Below are 11,567 nucleotides of genomic sequence, written 5' to 3' on the forward strand. Positions count from 1 at the left end.
TGGATACTACTCAGTGGAGATTCTACCTTCCTCCACGCCCTCTGGATCTAGGTTCCCTCTTGAAAGCTTGTAAGCCAGTCACTTCTTGCCTTTTTAGCACCCACCCACCCTCTCCCCGCCCCATTTTGGGTAGCCAATGTCCAAGTGCCCTAGATTGCTATTTCTTTAGATAAGTAGTTGGCTTACATTTAGTTTTTAAATTAAAGTTCAGGAATACAAATAATTTCTACTTCACCTATCAAACATTCACTCAAAACCTTGTGTTGTGGATAACATGTTTGTGTTACCCTTCATCCTTTATTTTCCAATCTTCCATGTAATAGATCATATGGTCATCATTCAATATGGAAGACCTCTAAAAGCCCCCATTTTTGTCATGGACATATTGAATAGACTGTAATAGAGAATACTGCAAACAAATCCATATTTTTTAATAGTCAAACACATGCAAATTTATATTCCTCTAAGAACTGGCCTTTCAAAGGGCAACTTACAAACCTAGGATGATTTCGTTCTGTGGTCCCACCATCTCAGTATGTGCTAAGGAATAGGCAAGTGAGAAGACACTGAAGGTCTTGTCACTGTTTCAACCCTGAAGGAAGTGACATGCCTGCCCACAGTCTATTGAATGAATAAGTTCCATCACTCAGGGCACTGGAAAATAAGGAGAAGCACATTGATGTTTAATGAACATTAAATGTCTGTCCACAATTAAGTACACCTAACATCGATTGTAATTTAGTTATCCCTTCAGCCTTTTACAGTTTTGGAGAGACACATGAGCAATATTCTGTTGATTACTACAGAAAAACAGCTCAATAAAAAGTGAAAACAACTCTTTAGAAGCCAAGAAACTTGAGTAATAGCACAGTTTATGCTACTAGCTAGCAGTGATTTTGAAAATGTCATGGGCCCTCTTCAAACCTCTGTGCTTCTACATGTGAAATTAAAAGATTAGACTCAATGTCAATTCTCTCTGTTCCTTTGTAGTTCTAGATACTTATTTAGAACCTAGCACATTTGCATTATTGCTGTTGTTGCTGTTAAGTGCCATGGAGTCAGTACTAACTCATAGCAACCCTATGCACAACAGAAGGAAACACTGCCCGGGTCGTACACCAACCTCACAATCATTGCTAAATTTGAGCCAATGCAGCTTCCATTGTGCTAATCCATTTAGCTGGGAGCTTTCCACTTTTTTGTTGACCCTCCACTCTACCAAACATGATGTCCTTCTCCAAGGACTTGTATCTCCTGATAATACGTCTGAAGTATGAGAGACAAAGTCTGGCCATCCTGGCTTCTAAGAAGCATTCTGGCTGAACTTCTTCCAGCATAGATTTGTTTGTTCTTTTGGCAATCCATGGTACTTTTAATATTCTTCTCCAACACCATAACTCAAATGCGTCAATACTTATGTAGTCTTCCTTATTCATTGGCCCACTTTCACATGCATATGAGGCTACTAGAAAATAGTATGAATTTTTCAATAGCCTCATACACACATGAAAGTTGGACAATACCACGGACAATACCTAGATATCAGTCTAAGGCTGATTTCAATGAGGCAGAGGTCAAATATACCTCCAGACTCCAACCTTCCTTACTAATTCAGACACCATTCATCCCTCTCACAGCACATTTGATTTCTCTGCTGAGTTTGATAATCAGTTGCAGTGGTCAAATAAAACTCACAATACTCATGATTATAGGGTTTATTAGAGAAGTTAACAGGGTCCAAGTCAGGATAAGAATACAGCCTCTTCTGAGCTGTGCTTAAAGGCACACCTTTCTCTGGTCCTCAGCCTCTCAGCCACAAAGCCCTTTAACCGCTGCCATTCTAGGGAAAGAGTTGCAAATCTCCTTTAGTGTTGTCGATAAATGCCCAACACTATTTTGCAAGCCAAAGTCCTGCCAGAGACCCTCCGCTTTACTCCCTCCATATGATGAGAATCCTACTGCTCTTGGTGCCACTGTCTCTTCTCTGCACCAGAATCTCAAGGTCCAAAGGACTCCATTCATGACTCTTCTTTCTTTTAAAAAAACTTTTATTGAGAATTGAGTGAAGGTTTACAGACAAGGTCATCCATTTTACATTCAACTTCATACATTTTGTTTTATCTCAATGATTGCAATCTCCTCCATGCAACAACAGTCCTCTCACTTCCTCCCTTTGGTTACCTATGTACAACAATCCTCTTTCAAGCTCTTCTATATTTGTGGGGTATACAAATATATATATCCTACTCTTCTTTCCATACCCTGTGTCTCTCTCCATGTATCTACACACAGAACACTGTTGTTCCAAGGCGGTGTATATATCATTATTTACCTCTATCCCCTTTAGGCCTTGCATACCTCACTGTGTCTTCACCTAGCTTCATCTTTCTTCTGTTAATCTCCCTCTTCCTGCATGTTGCCCTCCTCAATGCTTATATATTCCCCTCCCTGTTATCCAAGTTAACATGTGCTTACCCTTTAGCTGTGAATTACTCTACCTTCCTTTCCACCCCTTGTTACCATCAAAGAATGTTTCTCTTAGTATGAAAACTTTTTCTTGATTTTTCACAATAATGGTCTCATACAATATTTGTCCTTTTGTGATTGACTTATTTCACTCAGTGTAATATCTTCCAGGTTCATCCATGTGATGAGGTGTTTCACAGATTCATCGTTATTCTCCATTGTTGCAAAGCATTCCATTATGTGTATGTACTAAAGTTTGTTTATCTACTCTTCCATTCATGGAAATTTAGACTGTTTCCATCTTTTTGCTGTTGTGAATAGTGCTGCAATGAATTGGTGGGCACACATCTGCTCATGTCCTGGCTCTTGTTTCTTGCATATATACATCAAAGTGAGGGATTTCTGGATCATGTGGTATTTCTATTTTCAACTTTCTGACGAAGCACCATACTGTTTTCCACAGTGATTGAACCATTTTACAGTTCCACCAACAATGTAGGCAGGTCCCAGTCTCTTCACACTTTCGCAGCATTTGTTGATTTCTCTTGATGATATCCCATTGTTGTTTTGGTTTGTATCTCTCTCTAATGGCTAGTGATGGAGTGCTGGTGTGGCGCTGTGGGCTAATGCATCAGACTGCCAAGTTATTTAAATTGCAAGTTCAGTGGTTCAAGTCCACCAGCTGTGCCTTGGAAACCCTGTACAGTGGTGCTATGGGTCGGAATCGACTCGATGGCACTTAACAACAATGGCTAGTGATCATGAACATTTCCTTATACATTTTTTGGTCTTCCTTGTACATCATATGTCTTCTTTGATGACGTGTCTCTTCATATCCTGTGCCCATTTTTTTACTTGGCTGTTTGTCTTTTTCTTGTAGAAGTGTTGTAGTTTCTATAAATTTTAGAGATTAGTCCCATGTCTGATATATCATTGCAAAAAAATATTCCCTGTCTGTTGGTTCCCTTTTTACTCTTTTAGTGAAAGCATTTGTTGCACACAAGTGTCTAAATTTTAGGAGGTTGTGGCTCATATTTCCTAATGAGGTAACCGATTCCCACATCTGAGATGGATCATTTGTTATCCCAGTGGTATGTCAGACTAACTAATACCTACATTAGAGTCACACACACCCTTTTTGCATGTTCTAACCATTTGATGGAGTTACAAAGACTATGTGTAGAAGAGCTAGACTAAGTAAATTCAATGTACCACAACCACGTATTTTGTTGTGACAGTAATGTATCTTTTTTTCTTTTGATCTTTGTCTCTATATGTTTCAGGAGTACTTGTGTAGTGCTGTAGGAGGAGCATTAGACCACAGGTTGATTTGAACCACAAGATTGATGGTTCAAATTTGCCAGCCGCTCCTTGGAAACCCTATACAGGATCATTGTGAGTCAAAACTGATTGGACAGCATTTAACAACAACAACAAAAACAAAAACAACAATGTTTCAGAATAATGAGAACCTTGTATTTTGTTTTCTAGCTCTAGGGGTGTTGACAGGGTCAGAAGCAGAAGCTGATGGAAGATTACGTTTCTTCACCCTGTAGTATGTGGATGCCTACACACACTGAGGAGTTCTGGTGTGGCACTGCAGAATAATGCTCTGGACCACAAGGTCAGTTTGAACCACAAGGTTGGTGGTTCCAACCCATCAGCCACTTCTTGGAAGCCCAACATAATGTTGCTATTGGTCCAAACCAGCTCCAAGGCACTTAAGAACAACACACTCACTGAAGAGATTGAGATCTCAAGATTGGGAAAGAGAGAAAGGAGACTTGAGGAGAGGAAGGCCAGAATATGAGCAAAGGAAGCTTTCCTAAGAACTTTGAGAGCAGGAAGAGCCTTTCCCCTGTTTCTTGACATTGCCCATCGGACTTGGCAAAATTTCACCAGTTGTGTGGTATATCTTGGAAACTGTATTGCTTTGTTCTTGGATTTGGACAAAATGAATGCAAAAATCTTGTGTCAAATTCTGGGTAAGAAATTGTGTGTAGCTTGCTTTCAAGAGACCACATATCTTGGACAATGAGATTATCAGTACACACAGCGATAGGTCGGGTATGAGAGGTTGCATGTAATTTGCAGTAATCGATCCATTCATTCATTTAATCTTTTGTTTATAAGTAGGAATTCAGCACCATGAAATCTCCCAGATTCTGTGTATCCTTAAGGAAGGAGGCAGAGTCAGAACAATAACTTACATTTTATTACTGACATTCTCTTGAAATAAGTGATGAACCATTTTACAGTTCTACCAACAATGTAAGCAGGTCCTAGGAATTGAATTTAACTTTGAACATTAAAGACATGTGAATTTTCTGTACTGAAAAGTTTGTGAATACAAATGGATACAAACTCCATTGTCTTAAGTTTTTTTAAGCCATGAGTGTGAGTCTCCTGCTTCTCTCAATCATGAGTCTTAAGGAGAAACTTCAGAATATATTTCTATTTTCCATCCTCTGAGTCACTTACAAAGGTACTAATTATCTGACCTGTTAACAACTGAGCACAGAATCTTACCCATAGAATCAAAAAGATAACTGCTCAATGAGCGAATAATGAGTCACATTTCCCTTAGGTACAAACATTTAAGAACAATGTATACCTTTTAAATTATACTGCACATGGCAAACTTCTGGATGAGATGGTTTCTTTGCACTCATGCTGGCATAGGATGTTGAACAGAAAGACAACCAGTGATGGGTGAAGATGTCTTTGAGAGATACAGACAGCTTGTTGTTGGAGAGAAACAGAATAGTTGCTCAGAGGCACAGCCTAAAGTAGATGATTCCATTTATTATTTGTTGAGATTTCATTATGTTCAATTCCTTTTTGAGGAATGCACAGAAACATGACTTTATCACTGTTCTACAGAATCTTAAGATCTAATAATCAAAGCGCAAACACCCAAAACATGAAATAGTGTGGGGCAGATACTACAATCAACACAGAAGAAAACTAAATATTCACAGTTCAGATATTTAAGAATGAGGAAAACACAAACGAGTTGGGAAGACTTTATGGAGAAAATCACACTTGAGATGCGTTTTTTGAGTTATTGCAAACTGAAATTTCAAGGATGATGTACTGTCTCCCCAACAAAGACAAGCAAACATAACATGGGAATTAAATCACATACTTTATTGCAAAAGCACTTACAAGTCTTAATGATGTAGTTAGGTAAGGGATTGATTTTTGCATCTCAACCCTCTTTCTCTCAACTTCAGATGTTTCTCCCATCCCCTTCCCTTGGTTTCCATTTCTTTATTTTTCATGTAAGTGTCTGAATCTCAATTTATCATGGAGTACTGTGTTTCATTCTACTGTGCATAAGGTCGCTATGGGTCTGTACTGACCGATGGCACCTAACAACAACAACAACACAGAGCCACAGTGTAGCGATGTAAGATAAGCACTGGACTACTAACCACAAGGTCAACAGTTCAAACCCACCAGCCGCTCCTTGGAAACTCTACACAGGGTCTCTATGAGTCAGAACAGACTCCAGGGCTCTTAAAAATAACAATAGAGCCAAGGTGTGATTTCCATTCCCTTTGCATTTTCACAAGAGGCCCTGCTGGCACAGTGGTTACAGTGTTCAGCTACAGTTTAATCCCACCCATGAATCTGAGGGAGAAAGATATGGCAATCTGTTTCTGAAAACATTTACAGCTTTAGAAACTCTATGGTGAAGTTCTCCTCTGTCCTATAAAGTCATTGTGAGAAGGAAAAGATGGCAATGGGTTCGGGTTTTTGTGTTTGAGTATTTGCAGCAATCGATCCATTCATTCATTTAATCTTCCATTGATAAGTAATAGCCATGTTGGCACATCCCTAGTAGTAGGAGATGTGGATATTAATGCTATGAAGAAGCTCAGGACTCTATGAAGACTGTTTTATCTTCTAGAGGATGAAATTAAAAAATGCTGTTGTTAAGATCCCTCCCATTGCCTATTTCTCATGAATAATGAAATTTCTATAAGCAATTTGACTGAAATTGAGGCATAAGAGGGTAAGTGCTTATTCAGGTCCTAGAAGAGGAGAAATATTTACTAGGATACATTTTTTAAGTGCAAAAGATATGTATATGTAGCTGAGGAAGACAAATTATGCAATATTTCAAGATAATTAAGAAGCTTCAAGCTTAATTGTTGTGGAATGAGACAAATACAAGTTTGCCAATTATGCTGATATTTGCTTTTCTTAATCCCTCCCAGTATTTGTATATTATACACACTATTACAACTTCATTTTCCAGATGAGAAAATTGAAGCACGAAGAAGTTAAGTAACTTGCTTAATTGAGGTCACCAGGAGAAGAGAGACAACTAGAAATCAGACAGACAATGCAGAGGTATGTTGTTAAGAAAGGAAAATTTATAATAAGTTTTCCTTATAACACTGGAGGAAATACTTATAGTTTATGCATTGAAGAAGTTATTATTTAATATACATATATAGGTTTTGTTCATATATGCATATCTGAAAGGCATATAAGTCGACATATGGGTAACCTAAAGCTAGCAAAGAAACAAACAAAAGACAGACCCTCTGCTGGGAAGCCGATTCTGACTTATGAGACTGTATAGGACAGAGTAGAGTTGCTCCATAGGGTTTCTGAGGCTGGAAATCTTTCCAGAAGCTATCTTTCTTCCATGGAGAGGCTGGTAGATTCAAACTGCCTTCCTTTTGATTAACAGCCAAGTGTCACCAGGACTTCAACGACTAGAGCAAGTGGCAAAAATAAATCTTACAGCAACTCTCCTCTCAAAGTTCTTAGACTTCACAAGTAGGAAGCCTTAGTAATAAAGATTGAATTGCTACAGGTGAATTGCAGGTATCAAAAAAAAAAAACCTGATAGGACCACCCAGATTGTCTCCTATTCTCCATCCATCAGAGACACCAGGTAGTGGGTGTAAAAGATTTCATTTTTATCTTACCATAGAAAAATTTCCACCTTCATTGGGAACAACCTCAATTTCAGAACCTGAAACAGATTCTGAGAAGTTAAATGGTTTGTTAGTTTTTCTGATGTATGGTGGAGCCAGGAATTGAACTCAAGGTTTCAGCTGTATGTCTTATTGATTATTCTGTAGTTGTTGTGAGGTGCTTTGGAATCAGTTCTGATGCATAGTGACATTATGCGCAACAGAACAAAACACTGCTGGGACCTTCACCATCCTCACAATCATTGTTAAGCGTAAACCCATTGCTACTGCCACTGTATCAATTCACCTCTTTCCGGGGTCTTCCTGTTTTTCACGGATCCTCCACTTTACCTCGCATGATATTCTTCTTCCGCTACTGGTCACTCCTGATAATATGTTCAAAGTCGGAGCTATAAAGTCTCACCATCCTGGCATTTAAGGAGCATTCTGGTTGTACTTCATCCAACACAGATTTGTTTGTTCTTCTAGCAGTCCATAGTACTTTTAATATATTTCTCCTATATCATAATTCAAATGCATCAATTCTACGGTCTTTTTTATTCATGGTCATACTCTTATATGCATATGAAGTAATAGAAAATACCTTGACTTGAGTCATGTGCACCTTACTCTTCAAACTGACATCTTTGTCATTGAACACTTTAAAGAGGTCTTGCGCAAGATATTTGCCTAATGCAATACCTTCCTTTGATTTCTTGACTTGAGTGTTGATTGCAAATCCAAGCAAAATGAAGCGTTTGACAACTTATTTATTGGTCCAGTGGTGAGGATTTTTGTTTTCTTTATGTTGAGGTCTTTGATCTTCATCAGGAAGTATTTTTAAGTCCTCCATGGCCTGTCTAGCAACTGGTTTAGAGGAGTTAGCGATTTGATTGGGTCATTCAAGTCTTTCTAACATGACTGATCTTCCTCTCTCCTACTTATACTGGCCCCCAAACCTGCCCTCCCAAACACACTTGAAATCAGGGTACCGTCTTTTGTTGTTGTTAGGTGTCATTGAGTCGATACCAACTCATAGCGACCTTATGCACAGCAGAACAAAACACTGCCAGAACATGAGCCAACCCCACTATTGTTGCCACACTTGAATCCATTCATGCTGTCACTTGGCCAATCCATCTCGTTGAGGGTCTTCCTCTTTTTCTCTGACCCATCACCTTACCAACCATGATATCCTTCTCCAGTCACTGGTCCCTCCTAACAATATTTCTGAATTATGAAAGCCAAAGTTTGGCCATCTTGGCCTCCAAGGAGCACTCTGGCTGCACTTCTTCCAGATCTATTGGATCTATGGGCAGCCCATGGCATTTTCAATATTCTTCTTCAACACCATAACTCAAAAGCATCAATTCTTCTATGGTCTTCCTTATTTAGTGTCCAACTTTCACATGCATATGAGGTTATTGAAAATATTATGGCTTGGGTCAGGTGCACCTTAGTCCTCAAGCTGACATCTTTGCTTTTCAACACTTTAGAAAGGTCCTGTGCAGCAGATTTTCCTAATACATCTTCTTGACTGCTGCTTCCTTGTATGTGAGTAAACCTCTTTTAGTGACCACTAAAGTACCTGAGATGTACAGATGATGCAGCCTTGCTTGTTAAAAGTGACGAGGACTTAGAGCATTTGCTGACAGGGATCAGGGAGCATAGCCTTCAGTATGAATTACATCTCGATGTAAAGAAAACAAGAATCCTCACCACTTGACCAGAGGACAACGTTCTTATCAATGGAGAAAGGACTGAGGTTGACGGGGACTTCATTCTTCTTGGATGAACTATCGACACTCACGGAAGTGGCAGTCAGGAGGTCAGACGGCTTATTGCATTGGGCAAATCTGCTGCACGGGACCTTTTTGAAATGCTGAAGAGCAAAGATGTCAGCTTGAGGACTAAGGTGCGCCTGACATAGTATTTTCAATAACCTCATATGCATGCAAAAGTTGGGCAGTGAATAAGGAAGACCATAGAAGAATTGATACCTTTGAGTTATGGTGTTGGAGGAGAATATTGAAAGTGCCATGGGCTGCCAAAAGAACCAATAGATCCGTTTTAGAAGAAGTGCAGCCAGAGTTCTCCTTGGAGGCCAAGATGGTCAAACTTCGGCTCTCATACTTCGGATATATTGTCAGGAGGGACCAGTGATTGGAGAAGGATATCATGGTTGGTAAGGTGGAGGGTCAGAGAAAAAGACGAAGACCCCCAACGAGATGGATTGGCCAAGTGGCAGCATCGATGGACTCAAGTGTGGCAACAGTAGTGAGGTTGGCCCAAGATCGGGCAGTGTTTCGTTCTGCTGTGTATAAGGTCGCTAAGTGTCAGTACCAACTCGGTGGCACCTAACAACAACAACAACACAAAGTAAGAAATTACATTTTTATTTCCGTGGCGCTCAAGGATAAGGTCTTGCTGTTCAAACCCACCAGCTGCTCCTTGGAAACCCTATACAGGGTCGTTATGAGTCAGAACCGACTGACGACTCTTAACAACAACAATTATCGGCCGTCTTTATAATAATCAATTTAAAAAGAAAAAAAAAAAAAAAAAATCAGCTTTTCATAAAGGCAGCTTGACACCTAGCCAGGAAGATCAAGACTGAAATTTAGCCGAGCTCAGCTTGTGACAAGGCCCCCATGGACACCAGAGGGCGCTATGTCTGTCCAGGGCGGAGACCTTGGACCTTTTCAAAGGGAAACTGCTAGGGCTAAACCTCCAGCGTTTCAGAGCGTCTTTGTGCGCCCATTAGCAGCCCCCACTTCTCCAGCTGCCGATCCTCCACTCCCCTCGCTGGCTTTGTAAAAAAGGGGTGGAGGGTGGAGATAAAATAAAGAGCAGCTGCTTGGTGTGGCCCAGGGCGGGCTACGTTGGGCGCGCGTGAAGGCGGCGACAGAAGCGCGCGATTCGGCTCAGGGCCGCGGACACCAGAGCTGACCCTTGGGAGCTGGGCGCTGCTGCCAGGGCCGAGAAACGGAGGCCGGGCTGCTCCCGAAAGCCCCAAGGGGAAAGAGTCGAGGAAGCAGCTGCCCCAGTACTCAGCAAAAGCACCGACCGCTCCGGGACCAGGTAGGATGAAGGGAACGCGTACCCTTTGTGTCGGCATCACAGAAGTGGGACCTAGCTAGGAAGATAGCGGTGGTTTTGAGGACCTGGTCTCCTGGGGCTCGCTGCCGCTCATTTCCTAGCCCTGGTCTTTCTGAGTCCACATCTCAGGAATCCACTGCGTGGCAGCAATCGCTGCTCCGGGGTACCGGGATTACAGCGGTTGCTGGAGGCGGGTGGAAGGGTCTTTAGGGCGGGGACTATCAGTCTTTGTGCAGACCTCCAGCTTGGGATTGCTTTAGCGCCTGTAGAGCTGTGACCACTTACAGAACCACAGATTCACCTCACCGCCCTTCTCTCACCCCTAGCCTGGGTGATAGTTTGCATCCATGCGTCTCTTAGCGCTCCCGCGCGCGAGTCCAGCTGGAGAGTTCACGGGCAGGGTGCCCTTTCTTTGTTGAAGGGCCCTGCCCACAGGCCCCAGAGCAAGAGATACCGGGTTTGCACTAAAGGTTTCGAAAAACGAGGACAAACAAGGGAGGGAGGAAGAGTCAGGGAAGGTCAGATTTCTCAGCTAAAGTAGGCTAAGGGTGCCCCTAGACCCCCGGGTTTGCACATCCTCCCTTGGCACCCGCAATGACCATGGCCACCCGCTGCTGATCTTCCAGCTGCTCTTCCTCTTTACAAGCCTTTCCTCTGCTGGGTGAGTGCACTGAGAATTGGCATCTTCATTTTTGCCTCCAGGGCAGTTGGCTGGTCAGGGAAGTTACCTACAAATCATGTAGAGGGTTGGGATGGTCTTACCCCAACCCCATCCACCAGCAGTTGCTCCTAGCTCTGCTGCACTGTCCTGTTGTTGTTAGGTGCCATCAAGTCGGTACCAACACCTTATGCACAGCAGAATGAAACACTGCCCGATCTTGGGCCAACCTCACTTCTGTTGCCATGCTTGAGTGCATCGATGCTGCCACTTGGCCAATCCATCTCGTTGGGGGGTCTTCCTCTTTTTCTCTGACCCTCCACCATACCAAACATGATATCTTTCTCCAGTCACTCGTCCATCCTGACAATGTGTCCGAAGTATGAGAGACAAAGTTTGGACATCTT

This window comes from Chrysochloris asiatica, unplaced genomic scaffold, assembly GCF_000296735.1.
Source record: "Chrysochloris asiatica unplaced genomic scaffold, ChrAsi1.0 scaffold00058, whole genome shotgun sequence".
Lineage (NCBI taxonomy): Eukaryota > Metazoa > Chordata > Mammalia > Afrosoricida > Chrysochloridae > Chrysochloris > Chrysochloris asiatica.